This window comes from Manis javanica, chromosome 2 (genome assembly GCF_040802235.1).
Source record: "Manis javanica isolate MJ-LG chromosome 2, MJ_LKY, whole genome shotgun sequence".
Taxonomy (NCBI): domain Eukaryota; kingdom Metazoa; phylum Chordata; class Mammalia; order Pholidota; family Manidae; genus Manis; species Manis javanica.
Genome location: NC_133157.1, coordinates 117971050 through 117997483, shown reverse-complemented (window position 1 = coordinate 117997483; position 26434 = coordinate 117971050). Strand labels below are relative to the sequence as shown.

The 26434-nt window shown below is 37.2% G+C and overlaps 1 pseudogene; it reads right to left on the bottom strand.

Moving 5' to 3' along the window:
- Positions 1–8835: 8835 nt before the first annotated feature.
- Positions 8836–26434, bottom strand: part of LOC140847838 (myosin-IIIa-like) — a 50262-nt pseudogene continuing 32663 nt past the window's right edge.

The following is a 26434-nucleotide window of genomic DNA, read 5'->3' as shown; positions in this document are numbered from 1 at the left end:
TAAATCTGCAAAGAAGTAAGAAGCTAACCTTTTCAAACAATATGGCTTCTCTCTCACCAACTTTACATTTCCCTGTATGGCCCGAGAAAATGACTGGTTAGCGAGAGACGGGTAAGATTCCTCAAGGGAGGAACAACCTAAGACAGGCACAGTCACAGGGGGGCCATCAGGTGAGAAATTGGGGATCAACATAGATGAGGCTTAGAACCTCACCTCCCCTGTTCTGAGAGAAATCTTCTGTATCCATGGATGTTTTATTGCCCTTGTCTAGCTTGTATTAACACATAGTCTACAGGCACACACCTGATCATCTACATTTGCTCTTTTACAACACTAAAGTATGTTTTTTACCTTTATCTTGCATCTACCTACCACTTCAGCATTTTATTAAAAATAATAATAATAGAGAAATGTTGTATCCACATATAAGTCAAGTATAAAAATCAAACGAATATTCATATTTGAACTGATTGTTTATAGTTCGTAATGTGTGATCAAAACTGAAAGTTTCTGTGATGACTGCCCTTGTACTGTTCACCATGTAACTTATTCACTATGTGAGAATTTGTTCTCCATGTAAGAACTTGTTCGTTATGCTTCAGAAGATTGGAGACTGACAAAAATTAGGCTTGGAGTGGATTAATGATTGTTCCTTGAGCATTGACTCCCCTATACAGAATTTTATTGTTGTTAACAACCATTTGATCAATAAATATGAGAGATGCCCTCTCAAAAAAAAAAAAAGTACAGACTTCCAAGTGTAAAATAAATAAGTAACTGGGATGTAATGCATAGCATAAGGAATATAGTCAAAATATTGTAACAACTTTGTATGGTGATAGCTGGTAGCTAGAATTATCATGTATATAAATGTTGAATCATTGTGTTGCACACCTGAAACTAATGTAATACTGTATGTCAACTACCCTTCAAAAAAAATTATTATCTACAAAAAAAAAAACAAAAAAAAACCTGAACAGCTACATGTAAGATAATGAAACTGGATCATTGTCTAACACCATACACAAAGGTAAATTTTAAATGGATCAAAGACCTAAATATAAGTCATGAAACTATAAAACTCTTAGAAAAAGACATACGTAAAAATCTCTTGGACATAAACATGAGCGACTTCTTCATGAACCTATCTCCCCAGGCAAGGGAAACAAAAGCAAAAATGAACAGGTGAGACTATATCAAGCTGAAATCTTCTGTACAGCAAAGGACACCATCAATAGAACAAAAAGGCATCCAACAGTATGGGAGAATATATTCATAAATAACAGATACAATAAAGGGTTGAGATCTAAGATATATAAAGAGCTCATGTACCTCAACAAAGAAAAAGCAAATAATCCAATTAAGAAATGGGCAGAGGAGCTGAACAGACAGTTCTCCAAAGAAGAAATTCAGATGGCCAACAGACACATGAAAAGATGCTCCACATCGCTAGTCATCAGAGAAATGCAAATTAAAACCACAATGAGATATCACCTCACACCAGTAAGGATGGCCACCATCCAAAAGACAAACAACAACAAATGTTGGCGAGGTTGTGGAGAAAGGGGAACCCTCCTACACTGCTGGTGGGAATGTCAATTAGTTCAACCATTTTGGAAAGCAGTATGGAGGTTCCTCAAAAAGCTCAAAATAAAAACACCATTTGACCCAGGAATTCCACTCCTAGGAATTTACCCTAAAAATGCAGCATCCCAGTTTGAAAAAGCCATATACACCTCTATGTTTATTGCAGCACTATTTATAATAGCCAAGAAATGGAAGCAACCTAAGTATCCATCGGTAGATGAATGGATAAAGAAGATGTGGTTAGTACATATACACAGTGGAATACTATTTAGCCATAAGAAGAAAACAAATCCTACCATTTGCAACAATATGGATGGAGCTAGAGTATTATGCTCAGTGAAATAAGCCAGGCAGAGAAAGACAAGTACCAAATGATTTCACTCTTATGTGGAGTAGAAGAACAAAGAAAAAACTGAAGGAACAAAACAGCAGCAGAATCACAGAACCCAAGAATGAACTAACAGTTACCAAAGGGAAAGGGACTGGGGAGGATGAATGGGAAGGGAGGGATAAGGTGGGGGAATAAAAGGGGGGAATTATGATTAGCATGTATAATGGGGGGGGCACGTGGAGGGCTGTGCAACACAGAGAAGACAAGTAGTGATTCTACAGCATCTTACTTCGCTGATGGACAGTGACTGTAATGGGGTTTGTGGGGGTTTCTTGGTGATGTGGGGAGTCTAGTAAACATAATGTTTCTCATGTAGTTGTAGATTAATGGTACCAAAATAAAAAATTATAATAATAATAAAAACAAACATACATACCAACTATAATAAGTAAAAAACATACTCCATTATTATAAAAACTAAACATAGTAGTTTATTAAAAATCCAAACAGGAGGAATGAATAAAGATATTAAAAATGCTTTGAGGGTATAATTCAACTACGGAGAAGGATACCAATACATAATAGTACCAAAAAGTCTTTGAACTTTTGTGTTCTTTTTAAAGTCTCAAACCTAAGTTACCTAACTTTACAGATGAGCAGAAAATACAAGAAGACCTATACCAATACTAATCATTAACTGAAGTTTACATTCTTTGTTCTGATGAAATTGCTTCAAAAATGCTGTCAGTGATTTTTACTCCTATTGGGATACAACCCAACATGTGACATTCACTTTTCATACAATTACCCCATTTTCTCCAAACCCAAGTTCTTTTCTTACCTTAACAATTATTGCATTATAAAACCATTCAGAGTCTTTAGATGTTTAGATTTTGGGGGTCAAGATATGATTTGATTACCTGGCTTTTTCTGTGCCTCCCACACATTGATGAACATCGATGAATTCCATGAGTTGTTTTTGCAGCATTACATCTTTGCCAACAATTTGAGTAATGAATTTATGCTGTAAAAGATCTGACACTGTTGGGCGCTTTTCATAATCTTTAGTCAAGCACCTGCACTGGCAAAAAAGGAACATGCAATTATTTGATAAGTTAGAGTCTGAAATTGTTTTTCATATTCCTAAAAACTGCTCTAACACAAAAGAACAGTGCTCCTCACAAAGCTCAACTCGAGGAGCATATCTGAAAAGATGTTAAACTGAAATACAATGAAAGAAATATTCGTGAAAGCGCACACATCTGTGGGTGTGATTAGGCTGCAGTGACACCAACTTCCAACTGAACGCTCCGTCCCCAGTCTCCCAGCAAGCATTCTTGCAGAGTGATAATTAAACTTGGTCTCTACCAGTCTCCTTCACAAGCCAGTAGCTAAATATTAGCGACAATCAAGTCATTACAGTTACAATGCTTATCTAAAATTAAAACAAACTTCTCAGTTTCTCTTCCCAAATGCTTTTAAAGGCTTCTCAATTGATGTAGTTTTCCTACATGATAAAACTGATAACACATTTGAGAAGACTGATGTGCTGAGGATGTTTAAATTCCATGTCAGTAGATGTTTTTGGAGGCCAGACAGTAGATGTTCTACAGCATATCACACTTAATAGCTTCAACCAGAGCCATGGTCATGAGAAAAGATATGGTGAGTGAGAGCATCTGAAACAGCACCACTGAACAATTTTAGGATGTTGAATTAGCTGTGACAGCTGTCTTCAAATATTTGGAAAAGGGTTTAGATTAGTTTTCAATGATCACAAGGGACAAAACCTAGGATCAGTTGGTGGAATTAAAAGAGAAACATTTCAGGTCAGCATATGGAAGAACTTTTCAACTGTGAGGCTTATCAAAGATAGAATGGGCTGCATTGGGAAGTGTGGTCATTTTTATTAGGGATGACTAGGTACTGACTGGACGGCCACTCAGTGCACATGTTCTAGAAGGATTTACACTCTGGATAGGAGTTGGACCCAAATATATTTCCAATGCCTTTTTAACCCCGAGATTCAGAGGATTACGAGAAAGCTGGTCAGCCAGGCTGCCATTTGGGGATATAGAAAAAGAAAAAAAGAAGAAGCTCATGCCTTGACTTGAGCAGTGACATTTCTTATCTGTTTTGTTACTCCTCTTAGGAAGACAGTTTGGTGATTAATTTTTGGGGCTAAACAAAAAAGTTACTTCCCAGGGATGCTAAAATATGCCAAGAAATTGGATGATAATGTCTAAAGATAATAAGTGCTCTTAGTTTTCATTCAGTTTAACAGAATGTGTCAGTTTCAGATATCTGTAGCACTTGTGTCAATGTATCAACTGTCACATATTAAATCATTTTATTCAAGTAAAACTTTATCGAATGGCTGATGAGTATGGGCACTCTTCTAGACACTGTAGTCACGGCGACAAGTAAGGCATGTTCAGGCCTCTGAGGTTGCTTATGGTCTATTTGGGGAGAAAGACACCTAAACAAGGAGTTAAGTAAAAGTGGCCATATTACCACTGGAAGAGAAACAGAATACAATGATAGCACACAGGACTGAAGACTGACTGCCTGGAGGAAATCAGGAACTGTTTCTCACAGGTGAAACTCTGTGAAACATGTCAAAGTCACCACGTGTCACCGAGGCTCTGCATGGAAGGATCTGCAGACATGGCACCTGATTGTGAATCGTGGGGAGCCCTTCCGATACCAGTGATTCTCCCAAGGGATCTGTGAAATTCGACTGCAGTTTACCAAATATTCTGTATTGTGTGGTACATACAGTAGTTCCCCCTTATCTGAGGTTCTGCCTTCCACAGTTTCAGTTACCCATGGTAATCACAGTCCAGAAAGAGACCATCCTCTTTCTGACACATGTGGCCAGAAAGTCAACAGTAGCCTAAGGCTAGTCACAGTACCATGTCATTCACCTCATTTCATCTCATCATGAAGGCATTTTATCACCTCACATCATCAAAAGAAGGGTGAGTATAGTACAGTAAGATATTTTGAGGGAGAGACCACATTCACATAATTTTTATTGTTATAATTGTTCTAATTATATTGTTATAATTGTTTTATTCTTTGTTAGTATTGTTAATCTCTCACTGAAATTTCTATATTAAACTTTTTCATTGGTATGTATGTTTAGGAAAAAACATAGAATATAAAGGGTTTGGCACTCTCTGTAGTTTCAGGCTTCCACTAGGGGTCCTGGAACAGATCCCTGGCTGATAAGGAGGAACTACTACACTCAGTAATATATAGGTAAGGGAAATCTGAAAAAAAATCATAGCAGATTATCAACCTTCCTTGGGTTTGCACAACCCTAAATCTAAGCCTCTTGTCTTTATAGTAATACAAAGATATTCTTGGTAGAAAAACCAATGATGACAGCATAGATGGGTATTGCCAGTACCTTTTATCTTTGCACTTTCTACAGTGTCTTGAGTAGTGTTTGACACACCAAATCTTAATGTCTCCTCTCCCTCATTTACAGCCTGGGGTAATCCCTTACCTTATTTTTTAAGGTGAAGACATAATAAAGATTATGAAAAAAATTTGTGGGCAGATATTTAGAAATGGTTGTCTCATAGCTTATAGCCAATTTTTTGTAAGCACTGCACTTGTGCTGAATATTTATCATATTAAAAATGTTCACTGAATCTCAAATGTACAAGCATCTTATCAATATCATTATGTAATTCACTGATTGCAATGAAAATTCTCTGATTGTAATGAGAATTAGTAACAGATAAATGAGGGATTAAATCACTGAAAAAAATAGATGTAAGTGAGCAGGTGGGAGATGCTAAGGGCATAACTGCAAAAAGCAGGTGGACAGAGATTGTGTTCATGGATGATGAAGCATCTGCAGAAGCATAGCCATCGTTAAGTGACTAAACATGACCCCAGGATCATTATTTGAACAACAATGAATTCACTGAACATTCAGAAGACTCTACAAATGCTTCTTTTGAAGACAATAATGGAAAGCTCTGGGGCAATTTAAGAGGTAAGAAATAAGGAGGAGATTTAATAGACAAGAAATTTAGTAGATAAGAAATAAGGAAGAGATTCAGAAGCATGGAGGAATTGTATTAGGCACACTTCAAAGTTCCAATGGGACGGTATCTCTGATTTTTTAAAAAGACTTGTTACTCACTTGCTAATGAAGTCATTGAATTCTGTTGAACTATATCTCAGGCTGCCCTAGTTTTGGGGGTGGATTCCTAGAACAGTAAGAATTAGAGTTGGATTGTGCACATTGGTCAGTCTGAAAAGTCAGAGGCAGAGGCAGCCAGGTGCTGCCAGGTGTAATCAAGCAGCACCATCATTTCCCAGTTCAGACAGATAATTCGTTATTAATCATTCTTTATATAAAATGACAGATTCCTTGTTTCTCCAAAAGCATTTAATGTATGACCCAATTGAGAACAGTGTAGCACAGAGAAGGCACATAGTGGATCTGTGGCATCTTACTACACTGATGGACAGTGACTGCATTGGAGTATGGGTGGCGACTTGATAATGTGGGTAAATGTAGTAACCACATTGTTTTGTCATCTGAAACCTTCATAAGGGTATATATCAATCATAAAAAAAATGTATGACCCAATTTTTCTAACTGATAATTTTTTTTCTTTTATAAAAAAATAAAAGGAACTTTCTTGCTTCCACCTGAGAGCCCTGGGAGAAAACATCAGTACTCAGCAAAATAGAAACAATGAATATGAGGAATAATATTTTGTACTCGAGTCCTGCAGAAGTCTCTGAGGGAACATGTAAGTCACAGCAGCAGAAAGGGACACAGAGAATGCCTTCATGAGCTGCCCTGGTACTGACACATGGCGGGAAACAAGATTGCAAAAGTAAGGGACTGGAAAATATGATTAGCTATAAACTCTGAATGCCACTTAAAAGATTTTGTTACTAATCCCATTCATTTTAATCTGAACAAATTCTTTTCTTTTTGGCATGTTCATGAATACAAAGGCACATCACTTGAAAATGAGGCTGACCTAACTCTGTAATCAAGCAACATTGATCAACCATGATAGTTGAATTTGCTGAAGTACTGCTTTATGTTAATTCTAACAGCCCTTGTTTTCATTAGTGGAATGGAAATACTTTGTCTTCAGTTCTGCATTACTCCTTAAATAGCTTATAATGAAATTAATGTACAGTTTGTACAGTCTCATTAAAGAAAAGTGCAGCTGCTCATCTGCCCTGGATCAGGCCTAAAGCTCATTTTACAATCTTCAGAGCTCGTTCAAGATTGCCGATTTGCACATTAAAATAAGCAATTCTTATCTCCAACAATTTTGCTTTGTTTTTTGTCCTGAAAATTTCCTTTGGAAGATTTACTGGCTTGCTTTGAGTATAATGAAGTTTGGATGATATTAGAACACTCAAAACGGGTAGCTTTTCAGATCCCTTCTTTCTAAATTTGTCTACCGTTAATATTCTAAGAATTTGGCTTTAGAGATACACTGGCTGTAGAAGCAATAAGAAATGACTAATATGATGCAGTTTCCAGAAGTGCCTTGCATGTGTTGACAATGTCATTCCTGCTCCATGTGGGCACAATCACCAAGAATGACAGCATTAGGCTAACTGGCTGTTTAAATCAATGATTACAATGGCTCAGGATGTACAGAGATTCATCTTATATATTGAATGACAGTAGGAGCTAGGAAATGTAGATTTTTTTTCTATCTTCCTCAAATTTAATGAAATGTTTTAGACTTGGTATAGAATAGGTTTTTGTTCTTTTTTGTAAACCTTGTTTCCTATTTACCAAATAAGCAGTATATTTTACAAACAGTAAGACCTGAGATATACATTGAAATTATGCAAAGGATGACATATATCTAAGGTATTATAATTCAGAACACATACATAAGACAGGAAATTCAAAGGCAAAATTAAAAACACATTCAAATGCTTTGGTTTTAAACTAACTGAACTCCATGCCACATATTCCAAATGAATCTCTATTTGGAAATGAATACAACATATTGGCATTATTTCATTAGGACTAGAAAACTACCTTCCCACCCCCAACACAAACAAACACTCACTGCCAGGGCTTTGTGCAAATGATTATAGGTACCACAACCACAATATTTGTTTTAATGTAGAGCATGGTAACGAACTATAACTTACCACATAAGCACTTTGCCCTGGACCCCTGTCTATAGGCCCTGTGTGTGCAATCCATTAGAATTAGGGCAAATCCTTAAGAAACTCTTCAAAAAGATAACAAAATAATATACAGGCAGACTTTTCACATCAGTTTTCTGATATATCTGGGAACTAACCAAAGCACATACAAAATAGCATTTGAATAGTTACAGGATAAGCAGGGGAAAGTTTGTCAATATACACATGGAAGTGGAGGGGGCTTCAGAAAGGAAAGTGCTTTCATGACTCCAAAGAGATCATTCTTCTAAGTTTACTGTTTTACATTAAATTATTCAAACATGGGAATATTTTAAATTATTATTTTATCAGTATATTTATAACTTTCTTAATATTATTTTAAAGTTATAAACAAAGGGAAGTCTTAGCAAGTAGTAAAAAAATTATTTGACTGATAGAGTAAGACAGAACAAGTCATGCTGCATTGGCCATGGACAAGAGAGCCTCAAGACTGATTTGGGAGCAAACAGAGTGGGAGGAATTGCTGTTTCAGAGGTTAAATCCTTGCAAAAGAAAAAAGACACACCGAGTGTCAACAGCAAGCTCCTTCACTTACAACGGGGAAATGAAACTATTGAACAAATACAGTGATTTGGAAGAAGCAGAATGACATTCCAGGCCATTCTGCTCCTAACTTGCTGAACTACATGACTGTTTCCATGAGAGCACTCAAGGGCTGGAGGAAGAAAGATACGATGCTGGTACTGGGCCCCACGCTAGTCCTCTCACCTTGGTATTTTGAAGAGTGCTCTCATGGGATGCAGGTCAGCTAGTGGGGGATCTCCATCACCTAGCTCAATAGCCATGATCCCCAGGGACCATGTGTCACATCTGGCATCATACGTGGTATCCAATTGCTGTTCACATGCAATCACCTAGTAGAAAATTAGAAAAGAAAAAATGGTGAAGCTTATGATTTTAACAAACATGCAGCAAATGTTTGGAGCAATGTATAAGTGTTCAAACTGATGAAGTTTGACAACTATGAGAAAAGGCAGTGACTTAGGAAAATAAAAGTTCAAATTATTAGTAACTATTTGTATGCTGAGAGCAGAGAATATCTTAGCAGGCTGTAAATATCAAAGAAGAAGCCTATGAAAAGGAATGTTTCTGAAAATGCAAAACAGAAAGGGAAAAGAAACGGTGTCCTACATGGAAAGGATGGGGATGGGATTAAATGGACAGCTAAGGCTTGTCAGAGGATAGCCACTCCACAGACCTTTTAAGTATGAATGAAGACATTTATCTTGGCAAAGATAAAAAACATAACTGTAATGAATTTCAAAAAAAATTCACTAATCAAAGGATGTGATTGAGAGACAAGAGAAAAGGGAAATTTTTTTCAGTATTATAAAGTAGTATTACATATAAGAATTATTAATTACTTCAGTATTTATTTCAAAATATGTAAATATACAGATGGACTGCAAACAATCATAATGTCAGTGATCACTAAAGAGTATTCAACTTTACATTTTAAACTATTTTTTAAAACCTTTACATTTTGTGAATGCCAACCTATAGAACAAATAAAAAATGACTTGGGGATAATGGCAAGTTAGAGTTTTATCACTGGACTACAGTACTACGAAATGACCCATAAAGTGAAAGAAAAGTAAGGCCTCTATCTGGAACAGTATTTCACCTTTCTCACTGTACTTAACCTCAGATTTAACACATTAACAAGCCCTTGTGTTGACACACCACAGTTTAGTTGGTATCATTTAGATACATGTCACCCAGGAAGGGTAAATCCTTCATAAGTATATCTTTATTCATACCTGATATTAATGGCAATGGCAGAAAACAGTATAAGTATAAATTTATGAGTGTGATGGAAAAATAAAAGGCAAGTAATGATAAACACAATACATAGGACAAGAGTTACTCTTGGAGGAAGCCAGATGGTGGGATAGAGGAAGAGCATAGAGGCAAATCTTGCTATTGGTAACATTCTGGTTCTAGGTTGGGTGGTGAGCTTAAGCGCAAATAAACAAGACAGCTGTGAACAAATCCATTTCTAAACACATGAAGGCCAATAATAAATACAGACATATATAAATCATATATATATATTAAAAGCAGCCACAGAGAAAAAAGAGATCACCTACAAAGGAAAACCCATCAGGCTATCATCATGATATATTCACAGCAATGAAAAAGGGCCTCGAACCAAGAACACTCTACCTAGCAAGATAATCATTTAAATTTGAAGGAGGGATTAAACAATTCCCAGATAAGCAAAAACAGAGGGAATTTACCTCCCACAAACCATCTCTACAGTGTATTTTAAAGGGACTCCACTAGATGGAAGTGTGCCTAAGACTAAATAGCTGTCACCAGAGAAATAAAACTACAGCAAAGGCAGTAGACCAATTAAACATTAACCAAATGCAATATTAAATCAGCTACCCACAAAGTCAGTCAAGGGATACACAAAGAGTACAAACTATGACGCCTAAAATATAAAGAGTGGAGGAGGAAGTAAACGTAGGGAGAGAAAAAAGCATCATCAGATGGGTGTTTATAATAGCATGTAAGTGAGTTAAGGTAGACTGCTAGATAGTAAAGAAGCTGCCCTTGAACCTTTGGTAACCACAAATCCAAAGCCTGCAATGGCAATAAGTACATATGTATTGATAATCAGCCTAAATGTAAATGGAAGGAATGCACCAATCAAAAGACACAGAGTTATAGCATGGATGAAAAAGCAAGACCCATCTACGTGCTGCCTAAAAGAGACTCACTTTGAACCCAAAGACATACACACACTAAAAGTGAAGGGATGGAAAAAGATATTTCATACAAACATTAAGGAGAGAAAAGCAGGTTTTTCAGTACTTGAATCAGACAAAATAAGACTTCCAAACAAAGAAAGTAACAAGAGACAAAGAAGGACATTACATAATGATAAAGGGGTCAGTCTAACAACAGGATATAACCATTCTAAGTATCTATGCCCCCAACACAGGAGCACTTACATATGTGAAACAAATACTAACAGAATTAAAGGGGGAAATAGAATGCAATGCATTCATTTTAGGAAACTTCAACATACTCCAAAGGACAGATCAACCAGACAGAAAATAAGTAAGAAGACAGAGGCACTAAACAACACATTAGAACAGATGGACCTAACAGATATCTAAAGAACACACCACCGAAAACCAGCAGGATATATATTCTACTCCAGTTCACATGGAACATTTTTCAGAACAGACCACATACTAGCCATATAAAGAGCCTCAGCAAATTCAAAAAGATTGAAATTCTACCAACCAACTTCTCAGACCACAAAGATATGAAACTAGAAATAAATTGTACAAAGAAAACAAAAAGGCTCACAAACACATGGAGGCTTAATAACATGCTCCTAAATAATCAATGGATCATGACCAAAATAAAACAGAAATCAAACAATATATGGAGACAAATGAAAACAACAGCACAATGCCCCAACTTTTGTGGGACGTAGCAAAGGCAGTTCTAAGAGGAAAGTATAGCAATCCAGGCCAATTAAAAGAAGGAAGAAAAATCTCAAAGGAACAGTCTGAATTCACAATTATTCAAACTAGAAAAGAACAACAAATGAGGCCAAGTCAGTAGAAGGAGGGACATAATAAAGGTCAGAGAAGAAATAAATAAAATTGAGAAGAATAAAACAATAGAAAAAATTAATGAAACAAAGAGCTGGTTCTTTTAGAAAATAAACAAAATAGATAAACACCTAGCCAGACTTATCAAAAAACAAAGAGAATCTACACACATAAACAGAATCAGAAATAAGAAAGGAAAAACCCCTATGGATACCACAGAAATACAAAAAATTATTACAGAATACTATGAAAATTTATATGCTAACAACCTGGATAACCTGGAAGAAGTGGACAACTTTCTAGAAAAATAGGACCTTCCATGACTGACCAAGGAAGAAACAGAAAATCTAAACAGACCAATTACCAGCAATGAAAGTGAATCAAAAAAATACCCAAGAACAAAACAGTCAGACCAGATGGCTGCACTGCTGAATTTTATCAGACATTTAGAGAAGACATAATACCCATTCTCCTTAAAGTTTTCCAAAAAATAGAAGAGGAGGGAATACTCCCAAACTCATTCTATGAAGGCAACATCACCCTAATACCAAAACCAGGCAAAGACCCCACCAAAAAAGAAAACTATAGACCAATATCCCTGATGAACATAGATGCAAAAATACTCAACAAATTGAATTCAAAAATACATCAAGCGGATCGTATGTCATGATCAAGATGGATTCGTCCCATGGATGCAAGGATGGTACGACATTAAAAAATCCATCAACATCCACTCTATCAATAAAAAGGACAAAAATTACATGATCATTTCCATAGATTTGGAAAACATTTGACAAAATTCAACATCCATTCATGATAAGAACTCTCAACAAAATGGGTATAGAGGGCAAGTACCTCAACATAACAAATGCCATACATGACAAAACCCACAGTCAACATCATATTTAACAGTGAAAACCTAAAGGCTTTTCTTCTAAGATTGCTTTCTCCCCACCTTTATTCAACATAGTACTGGAGGTCCTAGGAAAGGCAATCAGACAACGCAAAGAATTAAAAGGCATCCAGATTGATAAGGAAGAAGTTAAACTGTCACTGTTTGCAGATGACATGATATTATACATAAAAAAAACCTAAAGAATCCACTCCAAAACTTCTAGAACTAATATCTGAATTCAGAAAAGTTCCAGAATATAAACTTAATAAACAGAAATCTCTTGCATCCCTATACACTAATGATGAACTAGCAGAAAGAAATCAGGATGACAATTCCATTCGAAATTGCATCAAAAAGAATAAAATACCTAGGAATAAACCTAACCAAGGAAGTGAAAGACCTATACTCTGAAAACAACTCTCGAGAAAAATTAATGAGGACACTAACAAATGGAAATTCATCCCATGCTCTTGGCTAGGAAGAATTAATATTGTCAAAATGGCCATCCTGCATAAAGCAATCTACAGATTCAATGTAATCCCTATCAAAATATCGGCAACATTCTTCAATGAAAGGGAACAAATAGTTCTAAAATTCATATGGAACCACAAAAATGCCGAATAGCCAAAGGCAATCCTGAGAGGGAAGAATAAAGCAGGGGCAATTATGCTCCCCAACTTCAAGCTCTACTACAAAGCCACAGTTATCAAGACAATTTGGCACTGGCACAAAACCAGACCCACAAACCAGTGGAACAGAATAGAGAGTCCAGACATTAATCCAAGCATATATGGCCAATTAATATATGATAAAGGAGCCATGGATATACAATGGGGAAATGACAGCCTGTTCAACAGCTGGTGGTGGCAAAACTGGACAGCTACATGTAAGAGAATGAAACTGGATCATTGTCTAGCCCCATACACAGAAGTAAATTTGAAATGGATCAAAGACCTGAATGTAAGTCATGAAACCATAAAACTCTTAGAAAAAAACATAGGCAAAACTCTATTGGACATGAACATGAGTAACTAACATTCTTCATGAATATACCTCCCCGGGCAAGGGAAACAGAAGCAAAAATGAACAAGTAGGACTATATCAAACTAAAAAGCTTCTGTACAGCAAAGGACACCATCAACAGAACAAAAAGGCATCCTACAGTATGGGAGAATACATTCATAAATGACATATCCGATAATAGGTTGACATCCAAAATATATAAAGAGCTCACATGCCTCAACAAACAAAAAGTAAATAACCCAATTAAAGAATGGGCAGAGGATCTGAACAGACACTTCTCCAAAGAAGAAATTCAGATGGCCAACAGGCACATGAAAAGATGCTCCACATCGCTGATCATCAGAGAAATGCAAATTAAAACCACAATGAGGTATCACCTCACACCAGTTAGCATGGCCAACATTCAAAAGACAAACAACAACAAATGTTGGTGAGGATGTGGAGAAAGGATAACCCTCCTACACTGCTGGTGGGAATGTAAATTAGTTCAACCATTGTGGAAAGCAGTATGGAGGTTACTCAAAAAACTAAAAATAAAAATACCATTTGACCCAGGAATTCCACTCCTAGGAATTTACCTGAAGAAAACAGGATCACAAATTCAAAAAGACATATACACCCCTATGTTTACCACAGCACTATTTAAAATAGCCAAGATATGGAAGCAACCAAAGTGTCCATCAGTAGATGAATGGATAAAGAAGAGGTGGTACATATACACAATGGAATATTATTCAGCCTTAAGAAGAAAGCAAATCCTACCATTTGCAACACTATGTATGGAGCCCGAGGGTATTACGCTCAGTGAAATAAGCCAGGTGGAGAAAGATAAGTACCAAATGATTTCAGTCATCTGTGGAGTATAACAACAATGCAAAAACTGAAGGAACAAAACAGCAGCAGACTCACAGAACCCAAGAATGAACTAATAGTTACCAAAGGGAAAGGGATTGGGGAGGGTGGGTCAGAAGGGATGGGTATGGGGATTAAGGAGCATTATGATTAGCACACATAATGTAGGCAGGGCACAGGGAAGGAAGTATAGCACAGAGAAGAGGAATAGTGACTCTATAGCATCTTACTATGCTGATGACAGTGACTGTAATGGGGTGTGTGGTGGGGACTTGATAATGGGGGGAATCTAGTAACCACAGTGTTGCTCATGTTATTGTATATCAATGATACCTTATTAAAAAAAAGGAAAAGGAAAAAAAGCACTAATGATATATGAAAACAAACTAAAGAAACTGTGACTTGAGCTTCTCTTACTTAATTTTATTTTTGCTTAAATGGTTATACTTTGTTTTTATCCTAAGAGGTACATCCCATGGAAAATATTTTTGAATTCACTGTAATTTTTAAAAATCATTTAATATATCCTTTCCCTCTATTTTATATTATGTTCACATTTTAACTTTTTTGGCCAGTAATAATTGAATTAGTATTACAATGGAAACAGTACACCAGGATTTAATCCTTAATTTAATTCTAAGGCTTTTCAGTACTAACATAGTATTTTAATTGCTTTTCCTCCCTTCACTCCTTAGAAAATGTAGATAAATAGTAGAGCTTTCCCAACGGCTGCAGAGAGTTTTCAAACAGAAGTGTTCTTTACTGATAAGCATAATTAAAAAGATTAAAGGCATTAATGGTGACTGCAGAGATACGACTATAGAAAAGTTTGTCCCTCAACTATTTTGGCAGTTTATCTACAGTTTCCCAAAACTAATAGTGAAAAGCATCTATGGAAGCTGAATACAGCTCCAAGCCAAGTGGCTCAATATGGGAACCTGCTATATGTAGGTTAAGAGACCTGAATCTGATCTTAGAGGCTAGGGGTTTTCATAATAATTCTGTTAAAATTTAAAAACAGAGTCTAAATATCATTAAAACAGATGCATGCTAAGCAATTAAAAGTAAATTAGCTGAAAAATTAAGGCAAGTAGTTTCTCTTATTTGAAGCACTCATTCATTCAATCCTTCATTTATTCATATACTCATTGAGCATCTCGCATGTTCATCTTCACTCATGCAAAAATCTCACATAAAAACAGCACAACTGACATTTTCTTCTACTATATTTCAAAACATGTGTGGAGACAGTGAGCATGAAAAAGAAAGTCAGAAAGGATCAAATATTACATCTGTCTCCCTCAAAGCTCAGTCGTCTGACCTCAGGAGCCATCCAAAATGGTGTTCCTACAGATGTATTCCGGCCGTGCCAGGTGTATGTGAGCTGGGCTGACACACCTGGAAAAAAGAGACAAGACTTACTTCCTGCACTAATGACTCATGTAAAGAAATTCCAATTTCAGTACCCTGCCTTACAAATTAATATTAAAGTTTTGTTCACTTAAAGCTGCCACTGGACTTGAACTTCACCATGAAGTATTATATTCTAAATCAGAATTTCTGCAGCCAAAATGTGAAATATTTTTCCTATCCATCCTTAAAGGTCCATTTCAAATTTTCATTCTCCCATGTTGACTTTTAATCTGCTCCTGATCATACTAAATTCTAATTCTTTTGACCTTCAAATTTTTAACAATTTTGCTATATTACATATTTTGGCATGTAATTGTTATTTTGATGGTATGCTTCCTCCCGTTGCTCTTCCCCTATTCAGGCCAATTTGAGAGTTTTTATGTGTTGGTATGAGGACAGTAGGTGATTTATAAGTGTGAGTAAAATTATTTTCCACCTATCAACTTTGGGCAAATTATACCTCACTCAAGGCTTCAAACTAACATTATCTATTGAAACCAACACCATTAATAGAATCAGTCATTTTCCTTTAGTGAGATTACAGATGGAAGGACTACACTGAGAAGGTATGGCCAAATATTTAGTCATGTTATCCCATTAATTCCATCTGGTTAAATATTTAGTCATGTCATCCCATTAATTCCAGCTGGTTAGATGTAATCAGAGCTGGCCCTTCAGAAAAAGAGGATTAAAATCTCTCTGCTCGAATTGCACACTTGTGCTCCTCATGCAGGTGGGCTGGGTAACCTCTGGCTGAACAGTGCCGCTCACTGTGACCCGCTCTGGGCTTGATGGGTCATGCTCAAGTTTCTGCTTCCTGATTTCCCTGTTGTGAAATTTGTCTCACATTTGTTTTAGGCTGAGTCTGTTTAGCTTGTAAGCCAAGTAGAACAAAGGCACTGATTGAGATTTAAAGTTGGATATATTTGATTCCTCTGTAATGCCATTTGACATTTATTTCGAATTTCAAAGGCCATATTCAGCCAAATGGGCATTTCACTGATAGAAATATACTTGGCCAGAGGGGCAGGCAGTATGTTTTGATACCACATAATTGCATCCTTAATGACCTATTCCACCAGCGTAAACAGATTTTATCTTTGGCCCTTCAAATTTTCCTTTAAAAACGTTTACAGAAAAATACCCTTACTAAATCATTTTTCAGGTTCAAAGGTGATTATCTAATCTATGCTTGAATGTCTTCCCTTAACTATTTTCTAACAAACTATCTGAAAAAGGGGAATCAACACTTAATATCACATTTTTCCAAAATATATCTACCTATACTCCAGGCATTTTACCTTTCAGAAATATTAAATTCAAATCCCAAAATTTCTTCCTTGTCTTTTTCAATGAATTAAAGGCAAAAGTGATTAAGCTTAGATTTTATGATAGTATTAGAGCATAGTAATTTCATGTAAGTGGGAAAAGTAAATGGATTTTAAAAGCAATTTCAAATTGATTCTAACTTTACTGAAAGGTTACTAATTATATATGAAAAATTTTTTAATTGTATTTGACCCCTAGCATGCATTTTTGTTTCAATCTCATGAAGATAGTTTGAGAATTCAAATGTCATTTAACTGAAAAGTAAAGGGAATAAAACCTTACGATTAAGTAAAAAATCAAAAGTTTTGCTCCTGGCAGGAAAGTAACATTTTAGACTAATCGTGTGATACTTTTTATCTCCTTCTAGATATGAAAAAAAGATTATGTCAGTAAACGTTGCCATTTTTCAGCAAGTAGTCATGTCATGGTGTTTGAATGGCAGGAATGGCAGGAAAGGACCTTCCCACTACACCTCATAGGAAATATATATGGAAGGATGATGAGAGAAGTATTTTAGGGTGTGGCAAATGACACAAGGTAGACCATTCAGACTCTTTTTCTTGGAAATGTGAATTTTAAGTGAAGACAATCAGGAGGGAGAGAACTAGAGTCAGTCAACCAACAGCAGGTCTCTAGGAATCAGTCCAAGTGATGCTGCTCAAGGGCCAGCGCTGCCATAGTTCTCCTCTTAGGAGGCGGGACTGCCCGGGTTCTCCCTGGGCTTTATAAGCCAGCCGGTGTAATATCCAGTATCCTTGCCTAAGTTGGTCAGAGTCAGTTTCTGTTGCTTACAACCAAGGAACCCTAAGTTATACACAATCCTAGTAATTTTACATATGAATGAGCAAATTAACAAGGGTAATAGTCAATAATGAGTTTAAAAGTCTAAGAGTCATTAGGCCTTATGTTAACATGAGGTTATACTACATTTATATATTTATATTAATATAAGATGAAGAATTCTTTAAGGCAAACATTTGGACTCCAAATTCTTTAACGACACATGCCAAACATTAAGAGACTTTTGAGCAAGCATACTACTACATATAATATAGATTATTTGCTACTTACTAGTATTATTAATATATACATTATGAAACATATAGAGGAAGATAATTTTAAAGAATGAGATTAAAGTAAAACTGTATTATAACTGTATTATGAATTTCACAAATAGGTATGAACGTTTCTTTTTGCTCTCCAATGAGGTCTTGTAAACACCCTGGTACTAGCACCCGCTTCAAAGACCACTGGTCTAAGGGGTGCTGGGCAATGGACTGCAATGCTCTTGGAGTCTCATCTATCTTTTAGTGTCCTGGGACCCTGCTGAAAGAATATTTCAGACCCAGTTCCTGAAAACTGTATGGAAACAAGAAAAATTTATCCCAGGAAATGTGGAGAAGGAAAAACAAAAAGTCCCAAAATAAGTGAAAAATGAAATATGCAAGTAAGTAAGCTCTTGCATCTGAGAATATTGGATGATTGTTACATTAAAAACAGGACACACATCTGACTAGGAAAGAGCAGGAGAGGAAGGCATTTGCTGAATTTCATGTGTCTTGAATACTTCTGCAATGGTTGTTAAACCTCAAGATGATTTTACCAATGCAGCCACACAGTTTCAGAGCTAGAAGGCACCTTAATGGTTATAAAGCCTAACGTGTTCATTTTCAGGTTAGTAAACTTAGCTGGAAAGAAAAACAAGTTTCCCAAGGGCAACTGACATTTTTACTTAATATACATTTTCACAAGACAAGAAGCTAAAAAGGTAGCAAAATGCAGAATTCTATTAAAAATGCCTGACATAAATTATTTTAAAAGGCAACAGGAATTCAAATTATGAGTTCAGAAGCCTTAGGAAGTAAAGGAGATTAGGAAAATCATCTTGTCCAGAGGAACTAATGAAGTAAGTCACCAAAGTAAACAGTTACATAAGCATCTCAAGGGAGAAGACCTAATGGATGGAAAATTCCAGGCATAACATTGGGATAGTGAGCAGATACTGAAAGGATCAGCAGGCCAAGAAGAGATCAGGACTGAACAGAAAACAGGCTAGAAGGGAGGACAATAATACATTAAAAAGTCAAAGCCACAGGAACATTGAGGACATTTATGTTAATGATTTTTCAGCTCTTCGCTTTGATTACACTTCTGGGGAATTTTTGTGCTATTTTAGGCCCTTCCAACAAGGCTTACTGGACTGTTTGATGGTTGTACAGCAACTCTGTTCCCTACTGCATAGGTCCTGTTTCTAGGGAGAAAAATGTAAAGGATTTACACCTGTCACCAACAGGTTTCTTAAGGTCTTAGGGAGTCAGAAAAGACATCAAATATGTGATTTCCAACATGGTTCAGATAGACCAGACAACTTAAGAGAACTTGACTTGCTATAACCATACAGCCTGTGACTCTGTGGGGAAATCTGGGGCACAATACCTGTAAAACCAGAATCAGTCAAAGGGAGAAGTAAAGTTAAAAAACTTCTTTATTTCTTACAAGCAGTGATCCTGACTCTCTCTCTCCTGACCAGGCTGCAGCAGAACAGAGCTCTACCCAACCTCTCTGGTCCAGATAAACCCTCACATGCCCTTGTAATTACCTATTGATATGTAGATGTTACGCTCAAACCCTTGGAAACACCTATTGATATGCGGATGTACTAAGGCCAGGCAAGAGATTCTGGAAATATTACAATTTTACCCACACAGCCAAACCCTAGACATCTCAAGAGAGCAAAGGGGGGAGCAATAGGTTTTTGTTGCTGTTGTTAAAAACAGAATACTGCAGGAATGAGAACAGAAATTATTAAAAAGATAGAATTTTTCAACATGAAGTGTTCATAGAATTTATTACACCATCTAACATCTAACATCTATTTTATTGATGGGTTAAGACATGTGATGATAAATTTTGTGTGTTAACTTGGCTGGGTCATGGTGCCCAGATATTTCTCCAAACATTATTCTGGACATTTCTGTGAAGGTGTGTCTTTGGACAAGGTTAACATTTGAGTAAAGCAGATTATCCTTCATAATGTGAGTGAGCTTCCTTCAGTGAGTGAAAGGACTTAATAGAACAAAGACTGACCACCTCTGAGCAAGAAGGAATCCTGCCATCAGACTGCCTTTGGACTCAAACTGCAACTCTTCCCTGGTCTCCAGCCTGCCAGCCTACCATCAGACTTTGGAGTTGCCAAGCCTCCACAGTCACGTGAGCCATTTCCTTAAAATAAGTTTCTCTCTGCACCCCTCCCGTCTGCCCCCCCCCTCTCTCCCTCTCTCTCTCCCTCTCTCTCTCTCTCTCTCTCTCTCTCTCTCTCTCTCTCCCCCCGGCTCTCTGTCTCTCTCTCTCTCTCTCTGTCTCTCTCTCAATCTATCTATCATCTATCTATCTATCTATCTATCTATCTATCTATCTATCTATACACACACACACACACACACACACACACACACACACACACACACATGCCCATCCTGTTGGTTCTGTTTCTCTGGAGAATCCTGAGGTACTGAGATTGATTCAGAAGAAACAGAAACCTAAAGAAGAGTTTTCTGGATTGATTCTGGGATTTCTGGAACTGGCTCTCTAATCTGATAAGATTTAAAGACACAAATTCCTCTCTTTCCAGTAGTAAAGACAGCACAGCACGGATCACTGATGGAATGAAGTGGCAATAGGGACACACAAAATATCATCATTGGATACTCATAAATCCTTAATAGAGGCACAGTTCAGGGCAACCACATATATGATTTCTTTGAACATTTCTGTCAAACTAACAAGTGTCATGAAACTGCTGTTTGCTTCTAATGCCACTGGACAGAGTGAAGAAGGAAAAGGGTGTGCTCAGGAATCCTAATTCCCAGCTCAAGTGCTGCCTAAGTGACCTGAAGACCACGTGTCTGCCCTGAAAGGGACCCTTCTCTCCTGCAGCCACAGCACTAAGATTGCTGAAAACCTAACCCAGAATCTCATCCTGTTCGTGGCTGAATTATAACACAAACTGAATCCCCAACTTCACAGGGTATCTACTGTAAAAGCGAGCACAGTGATCGGGAACGAATGGGATCCTGAAAACAGGAACATGACCGTATGGGAAGATCCTGCTGAAGCTGGAGCCACTGAAACCCTAACTTCTGGAGCCTTCCTTACCAGTAAAGGTAGCTTCTCTGACCCCATCTGAGGAGTTAACCCTGCATGGCCTGAGCAAACTGCAATGCTTCCTGATGGAGTTGCCTTACAAGACACTGCTAATTCTCCTTGGGACCCACCCCAACCACCTCTCAATTAGACTCAAGTATCAGCAGTCCCCTAAAGGTGAGGTACAAAGCACTACATGGTTTATCAAATATACACAGACATGAATTCAGAGAATGTGTGTGGGAATGGATATTAAGGGTGTTAGATAAAGGTGGAAGGATCATAAATTTGTGTCAGGCTGAATTTATTGACATGGGCTATGAAGCAGAGACTTTGCATTTGATATTGCAGATTGTGGAGTTAGAAAGGGCTCCACCACTTTGTTTAGTTGGTTGGGTCAGCCATGGACCAAAAAGTAGCCCCTAGTAAATGAATTTGAAGTCCCAGAACTACATTGGTCTACTCTCAAGGAAGGGACTCAAAGTTTAGGAAGATAGGAATGTTAGAGTGGATTTGCCATTTAAGAACTACTCACCCACATGGGAGGGTGCAGAGGACATACCTTTCAACACAACCACAAGAAAAAATTTTTGAGAACCCCAGCATCCTTGAAGAGCTCTGTGATCAGTCTTCTCTGCAGACTAGAACTCACAATGGAAACTGCTGCCAGTGAACTGGAAAAGCTAAATGCAATGGGAATAAGTCGATCACAGAGTGGCAGGAGCCAAGTGGTGGCCCTTAATCACTACAGGCAAGGTGGGCAGTCACTATGATGGACAGCTGAGTCAAAGCAGTAATGAGAAGAGTCTGATTCGCAGAGACCTACGGCATTGCCTCATTGATCTTGGTGTTCCTAAAAGTGAAGTAGGTGGGAAGCCTAAGTTCTTATGTGATCTGTATAAGCAAAACAGTTCTAAGTCATGTGAACAAAAGTCTAACTTAAATCATAAAAACAGTCATGGTCCTTCAATCAACTTCAAGACTGGAGCAAGTTTAAAGACCCAGAACCGCTTGAATGAAGGGGAGGTTGACTCCTTGAGGAAGGACCCCAGCAACACTGCCAAAAATTTTTACTGTTAATCTTTCCCCCAACCTTCCCCAAAGGCACCTATAGCCTTTTACCAAGGTAATGGTGCACTGGGGAAAAGGGAATAATCAGACTTTCCCAGGCTAACTGGATACTAACTGAATTGACACTATTCCAGGAGACCCCAAATGTCACTGTGCTCCACTAGTCAGAGTAGGGACTTAACAGAGATCAGGTGAGCAATGGAGTTTTAGTTCAGACCCATCTCACAGAGGGCCCAGGCTTCTGTTTTATCATTATTAATTTAGGAGATTGGAATAAATCAATTATTCTTTATTACTTGGAGTCACAAACTACTTAGTTGCATGAAAGCTTTATATTTTCTCATCAGGAAATTCATATTCACAAAACATTTTGCATATAAGGATATCAAAGATCTTCTGACGTTCTACTATGTAATATAGCAAAGGGTATTCAAGGTTATCTCCAGCTTTCACATCCAAGGAGTCTGTAAGATGACACAAGGAAACTGCTTCTATGCAACCACCATGCCCCTCAAAACTAATGTGATGTCCCCTGAAAATCTGTCCTTTTTCCAGTCCACCAGGCACTAGATCATTCCCTTTCTTTAATACTCAGCTTATATCTTAAATGGAGACAGGACAGTGCTTTCTCTGAAGACACCAGCACCACACTGCTCGCTGCACTCTCACTGGCTTTGAACATACGAACTATGCACCTGCAGCCACCTGCACCCCCCAACTGTGCATGCCCTTGTGCACAGACCAACTCCTATTTGAGGAAAACTGAGGGAGCACAGAAGAAACTCTTAAAAAATATAAGGAAAGTCTTTGGTTCACTGAAAGTTATTACACCATGGAAAGGCAGCTGGTAGCTTTTATGAAGATTTCTATAGCTTCACTTAAGTCATTAGTTTTTGTGTTAGGTAAATCCCTAGATGAAAAGTTTTCTTTTATCTGTTAATAAATAATAACATTTTCAAAATGTCTGAAATCCATTCTTAATTTCAAAATAGAACTTTCTTAGGTGTCCTTTATGTAATTTAATTTCAACAATCAAGAATTAAAATTTTGAACATCTCTCAGAATACAGAGCAATGCATATTAGAAAAAAAATATTCTCCAGATTATTTAGAAAATATCTTTGTCTCTCACTTTCCATAACCCTCTTTTATTTTATTTTTTATTTATTTATTTTTTTAGTCTCTCGCCATGTTCCTTTTATTTTATTTTAGTTTTTTAATTTTATTTATTTATTTATTTATTTATTTTGAGAGGGCATCTCTCATATTTATTGATCAAATGGTTGTTAACAACAATAAAATTCTGTATAGAGGACTCAATGCACAATCATTAATCAACCCCAAGCCTAATTCTCAACAGTCTCCAATCTTCTGAAGCATAACGAACAAGTTCTTACATGGTGAACAAATTCTTACACAGTGAATAAGTTCTTACATGGTGAACAGTGCAAAGGCAGTCATCACAGAAAATTTTGGTTTTGATCACACATTATGAACTATAAATAACCAGGTCAAATATGAATATTTGTTTGATTTTTATACTTGATTTATATGTGAATCCCACATTTCTCCCTTATTATTATTATTATTATTTTTTTTAATAAAATGCTGAAGTGGTAGGTAGATGCAAGATAAAGGTAGAAAACATGGTTTAATGCTGTAAGAGGGCAAACGTAGATAATCAGGTGTCTGCCTATAGACTAAGTATTAATCCAAGCTAGACAAGGGCAACAAAACATCCACGGATGCAGAAGATTTCTCTCAAAACAGGGGGGGTGTGGTTCTAAGCCTCACCTCTGTTGATTCCCAATTTCTCACCTGATGGCCCCCCTGCGACTGTGCCTGTCTTAGGTTGTTCCTCCCTTGAGGAATCTTACCCGTCTCTGGCTAACCAGTCATTTTCCGGGGCCATACAGGGAAATGTAAAGTTGGTAAGTGAGAGAGAAGCAATATTGTTTGAAAAGGTTAGCTTTTTACTTCTTTGCAGATTTATGCCCTGTGGCTTTTATGCCCAGCATTTGTCTTGAGGTATCTTTCCCACTTGGAAGAATTATGATACTCGGTAAATTCGATATGAGGCACGAATTCTATTTAAGGGTTGTAATTAGGAAGGAAGAAGAAAGCTATAGAGGTAGCAGACGGAAGAAAACATGGGGAGATTGATTATTTCTTTGACATATCTTCTTGTAGAGTAACATAAGCATGTATAGGTTTTAAACTACTAATTAAATTGCACACACACATTAACATAATAGGAATACAGCTACATAACCAAAGCAGACCTACAATTACCAGCCATCTCCAGTGAAACCAAGAAAACCAGTTAGGCACCCTAGGCATTTGTCCATAACCCTCTTTTAAAAAAACATCTTTTTATTCACAGTTATTTGCAGAACAGGAAGACTCAGGCAGGCTTGCTTTCTATCATATCAGCCCATTCCCAGTCACCGCTGACCGGATCAAAAGGGGAGATCTGATCCAGCCCGTCCGTCGGACTGAGCTCCTTCTTCTACTCCAAATCCCTTCTGAGTTGGGGCTAAAAGTCTGGGTCTGTTGGCACTAGACCCATAGGTCATACAGACTGGGAAGACTGAGGCTGCTATTTCTGAGTGGTCTTGATGGGCAACATGCAAACTTCAGAGGCTGGTCTGTAGACACCGGAAGAGAAGCAGAGAGGAGAGACTTGGTTTCTCCAGTGAAAGCGCAGGAGGCAGCAAGCACGCATGGTTCTTGCCCCATTTTCCTGTTCTTCTCACCCAGGAGATTGCCTTTTGCATCTTACCCTTTTTTGGAGCTAGTTTAGTTTTCTTGTCCTTACAACTAAAAGACCCTTAACTAAGATACACAACATTATCTATAATGTTGAATACTTAACTCAACTTTGTACAATTTCACTTTGGAATACCTGGACCACAGATTTACCTGGAACCAGGAAACTCTAGAAAGAAGAGTCCATTTATTCATGGTTTTCCTTTATATAATGAAAGGGATATAAATGTCTTTCCTATCAACTAAAGGTCACATCCTCAAAATACAAAAATAAATTCTCACTGAATTAAATATTAATTTTTTGTATAGGTGTGAAAACTCTAAAGTGACAATTCTAAACTGTCAACTTTTAAAAATGATTCTTCCCTCTAGCATTTTTTTTTCAATAATTTCATTCAATAAGGCACTAGCTCTCAAATTTTCAAGATTCATAATGTTCAATACCAAATACAGGTGTTTGATGTGTATGTGTGTGTGTGTATATATATCTATATCTATATATAGTATATATATGTTGTCTTTAGACATATAGATCTATAAATATATTCAGACTTCTGTGCTAAGTCTCCAACTTTATTCCATAGTTCAAACAAATTTGACATGATTTCATCCTTAGGAAGAGTTGACAAGAGAAGTACAAATAAGTTTTTCCTGAATCACTTGAGGCTAAGTGGGCTATACGATGTCCCTTTAGCTGCAAATCCTTTAGTGTGTGACTGCTACAGTAAGGATATTCCCCTACATACCCACAATTCAATTAATAAAATCAGGAAATTTAACCCTGCTGCATTTTTACCACCTGATCTAGAGACTCCAATTGAAGTTCTTTAGTTTTCCCAAATATGTCCTTCCAACAAAAGGGTCCTGGCTCCCACTGTCCTCATAATACATCCTGATGGTATTAAGCCCCTTTATGTAACCAATCTTGACCTCTTTGCAGATGCCCCAGATAATAGCTCTGGCTCTAATAATCTGAGTGGAGTCACCATCCAACTCCTAGACGGATGCTGTCTTTGTCCCCCTCGGGGACTCAACACACCATGCTAAACCACCACTACCACTACCCTCCCGGCATGGACACCTCCTCACCCCTTTCAGGCCATGCTTACCTGCACCCTGACTCCCCTGCTTGTAGGACCCACCTAAAGCTTTTGTTCTGAATTACTCAGGGAACAGAAAGCATGAGGGAAACTTTACAGTTTTGAAATTCAGGTGTAATCACCTC